At 43.4% G+C, this 4,500-nt stretch overlaps 1 long non-coding RNA gene across 1 annotated transcript; it reads right to left on the reverse strand.

The window, feature by feature from the left end:
* Window positions 1–1,661: 1,661 nt before the first annotated feature.
* LOC114005235 (uncharacterized) lies at window positions 1,662–4,472 on the reverse strand. Its single transcript, XR_003547110.1, has 2 exons — window positions 3,993–4,472; window positions 1,662–2,086 (listed from the first exon to the last, which is right to left on the reverse strand). It is a non-coding gene; the product is annotated as an uncharacterized LOC114005235 (long non-coding RNA).
* Between the last annotated feature and the right edge of the window lie 28 nt (window positions 4,473–4,500).

Below are 4,500 nucleotides of genomic sequence, written 5' to 3' on the forward strand. Positions count from 1 at the left end.
CTGAAGGTCTGTCTCTCTCATGAACGAAATTAATTAATCATCTTGAAAACAAAGCCCCCATTACTCTAAACATCTACTCTGAAAACCAACACTGATTAGGCTTCAGGAAAACACTTCACAACTTTCGCTCCATGTCATTGGGACAGAAAGTGACATGCATCTAACACCTGGAGGGTCTGCAAGGTGTGCTGCAGCTGACCTAGGAGATGGCCACTCCTCAGTGTGGAGACATTTCATCAAAGCAAACTCAAATGAATTAAACTGTCAAAGATTTCCTTTCAGATAATGAGCATCTCAACAGCCTCAGACAGTCAATACTATTTCCTAGTAGTACCCAGCATCCATTTTGTTGCTTCTCTTTAAGTTCCAATTTGTGATTCTGGAGCAAGTCACACATTAGTATAGTATTTGCATGTAGTTGAATGTGGTGAATGAGGTATATTTGGCAAAATTAAATATTATTACTTTAAAATGGTAGATGTATAGTCATAACATATGAAACACAATACTGCTTCCTTACGTTGGTAACTAGTTGAACACTGAGTGCTGGACTTGTTAATAGGTTTATGTTTTATTTACAAACGAAGAAAGCATCATTAAATTTTTACATGTACAATACCATCTTTAAGGCTTTTCAAAATCTTATTTCAGTGTTGATAGTTATCATAATTTCTATTGTGCATTTTAATTTTCTTTGTTGTTGTTTTTTGTTTATGTTTTTTCCTATAGGGCACATGCACTCCCCAGAAAGACAGAGAGAGACAGAAAGCAAGAAATCACCCCCCAGGGTGGTGGCCATGCCTCAATCCCTTCTCCTCCGTTCTCTTCTCGGGATCCTGGGCACGCACGCACATGTGCCTGGCATGAGTTTAAGACACTGGGTCCGGGGGAACCAGCAGTTAGCATAATGGCTATGTTGCTGGACTCCCACGTAGTCGACCGCAGTTCACGTTCCAGACCTGGTGGCTTAAAACTTACACTGGGCGCGTGTGCGTGCATGCCCAAGATCCCGAGAGGAGAATGGAGGAGAAAGGGATTGCGGTGTGACCATCCCCCCTGGGGGGTGATTTCTTGCTTTCTGTCTCTATGTCTCTGTCTGTCTGGTGAGCGCATGCGCCCTATAGCAAAAACCTCTAAAAAAAATAAAGAAAGAAAGACACTGGGTCCGAGACTTGAACTACAAACTTTGAATCATTCAGAAAAAAATTAGTTTCAACTACTGGAATATAATTTTAATTTTCTGAATTAAAAGTTCACATTCTTGATGGAAAAATATATACTCAAATTTTATGAGTTGACTATATTAATGCTTTAGATTAGTGTCATCTAATTGACCTACCTGTGGTGATGAGAATGTTCTAGATCTGTTTTGTCCAATATGGCAGCCATGAGTCACATGTGACTACTGAAATATATAGCCATCAAGATACAAACTGAACTGGAAGTCACTTGGTGCTAACCATATAAAACAGAATTGCTTTAGATCAGTGCTGTCAATACAGTGCAAGTTATGTGAAAACCTTGATCATAACAACAAATTAGTGATTTTACTAAAATAAATGGAAATATCAACTTCATGCAATAAATATTTATAAATTATGTATGTCTTTATTACTTATCTATATAGCCAGACTATCAACAGAAATTCCTGATATGCATAATAACAGTCAGATGTCTTTTATTTTGATTTTTGTCACATAAAAATTATAGGTTTCCTTATCTTTCTATTTGTCAAGGTAGAAGGATATAACATAGTTGTTTGCTCACTTGATTAATAACTGAACTATTTAGACAAATGGTAAGTGGGTCTCCATCGTACTCTTGCTTAGCCTACCAACCTTAGGGACTGGCCTGACAGCACCTCTACTGCAGACAAGCCATTTTGTAAATGTCTCTATTGTCCCCAGAGAGCTAGGAGGGACATGCGGTTAGACTAAAATGAGAAATGTCCACTGCTGAAAAAACAAGTCAAAGCAAATGTCCCACTGGGAGGATCCTGCCAAGTCTCTTCCTTAGAGAAAGTCCAATCCATTCCTTTTCAATAGAGGCCTTCCATTTAGGCGCAAAGGCTACTTTGACCAGTTACCTGTGAGAGAGAAAAATCAACAGTAACTATGAATTAGCTCCTGGCAGTCCTCCCCTATCACCCTTCAAAAAGTGGTTGGAGGTCTACTAAGAGGAGAATTGTTTTAAGATTGTGGAGTTGAGATCAGGGGTCATTGAAATTAACAGACTTTCCCCCACGCTTTAAATAACAAGAAGACAGGACTGGGTTTCTACAAGTTACCAGGGTGGCCCTGTGGCTGCAGCATGGGGGTCCCACTGCACAAAGACATTCTCTCCACCCCTGCCATGGCAGGGCAGATGTAACACATTCCTTCCTGCTCAAACATCCCCACCTCCTAGCAGACTTACACATTTCCTTACCCTTGGCATTCCAGCCTTAAGATTGCCCTATACCCTATCCCCCACCAGGTTCCTTGGGGGTCGAGCCCTCGTTGGCCCACAGTGCAAACCTGTTCCTTAATACCCCCTATACTGTAGACTTCTTTTTGCACTAAATTCTAACGTCAGGGTCGGCTGCTGAAGGACCCCAGCATAAGACAATGCCCAGCACTTAGTGTTTGACAGAGAGTATTACCTTAATAGATATTTACTGAAGGAATTAACATGCTTTGTGAATGAAAATCCAGACTAATATTAATTCTTCATCAGGTTAGGAAAGTTGCATATAAGCAAAATGACTAGATTGACTGCTTACCTCCTTATCCTCTATATGCTTACATAAGCGTAAAAGCGCCATAAGAAAGCCCACTGCCATCTAAAAGAATGGAGAAACACTTAACAGACCCAAGAATGGAAAATTCTCTATTGAAAATTATGTATATGGCAATATCTTTGATTATCAAATAAGAGAACATAAATAGAAGAATTGAGCTTCCTTATGGCATACCACACAATTTTATCTAAATGCAAAGCCCAAATTTCAGACTTACACCATCCTCACTTGCTGATTCTTTTTATTTTTACATTTTGCTACCAGGCAAGTGCATGTCTGGGAGAGACAAAGAGCGAGCGAGTTAGAAAGTAAGAAAGTAAGAAAGCATTCCCCAGAGAGGATGGCCAGGACTCTGCAGTCCCTTCTTTATTCTCCTCTTAGGATGAGACATGCACACACATGCCTTTGGTGAGTTTTTCAAGCCTGGGACTGGGGACCCAAACGGTGCAGTTAGAGCGGATCCAGACGTCTCCACCACCACAACATTGGCTGGTTCATCTTTTTGAGGTGTGAGGCTTCAAATGCTCTGTTTGTAATTAAAAATAAGGCTCAAAAGTACCTGTTTGGGAGAAGTAGCAAGATGATCTAAGGTCATTTTAAGTAAATGATTAATTTAGAAACTGAGGAAGTCTGATAAGGATCTGATAAGTGGAATTCTTGGGGAAAGAAGAGTGCTGGTTGCCACACCAAAGGCAAAAAGGCCATTGATCACCAAACTTGCCCTAATAGAATGAATGACAGTGTAAGTTATCCTTGTCGGTTGGTTGCTGAGACCACGGAAGACAGAGTCAAGATGACTGCTGGACCAACAAGAAACATCCGTTTGGATTCATTCCTTAGGACTTCATAAGGACTCTAAGTAGGGGAAGGATCAGGTCTCCGCGGGGGGTAGCAGGCCAGAGCTCAGGCGGGCCTGCCTCAGAGTATCACTGCTGGGTGGATCCCACTGCTGGACTGTGTTACTCAGTTTCTTTTTCTAATTAAACCTCTTTGGAGTCCTCCAGTGCATTCAGTTAGCTAGGCCAGGAGCCTACTCAATGTATTTATTCCAACTGAGATGGAAGGAGGGCTTTTTTTTTTTTTACAATTAAAATTTGAAAAAAAAAAAGGGTACTCTTCTCTGAAGCACTGGCAGGCTTTTTATTCTACTGAAATAGTCATCTTAGTCCCCAATGGTAAATTAAAATATTTCAAGACATTATTTACTTCCCACCTCCATTCCTCCCCCGTTTCCCAGCACTTTGCACCAGAGACAGACATCACAGGTTATGTCCAAACCCTCGTTTCCTGCGACCGCCGCTTTCCGTGCACTGCTCGCGGCTCGCTCCGGGCCCACTCTGGAAGCCGAGGCACGATGCAGCGACAGAAGCGAGTCCTGCTTCCTAGGTGCCAGGAGCCCGCGGTTCCTGTGCCCCCGGGGGCTGACCCGGTGTGGGCCGGCGCGCAGCAGGTCTCTCATCGCTCGGAGCTCCCGCTCCTTCCCGGGAACCCTCTAACTTCGCTCTGGCTGCTTTGCGGAGCAGCCCGCAGCTCTTCAGAGCTTCCGTGATCGCCTCGCTCGCCTTCCTCGCAGCCGCCGGGAGCACAGGCCCTGCTCCTCCGGGGGGAACTGGCCCCGCTCCGTGACACCACCGTCTGGCACCAGCGCAAGAAGCAGGCCGCTGGTCCAGCCCCGCCGCTCTCGCAAACTCCTGGTGGCTCAAATATGTCATTACATTAAC

This window comes from Tupaia chinensis, unplaced genomic scaffold, assembly GCF_000334495.1.
Source record: "Tupaia chinensis unplaced genomic scaffold, TupChi_1.0 Scaffold143584_1, whole genome shotgun sequence".
NCBI classification, from domain to species: domain Eukaryota; kingdom Metazoa; phylum Chordata; class Mammalia; order Scandentia; family Tupaiidae; genus Tupaia; species Tupaia belangeri.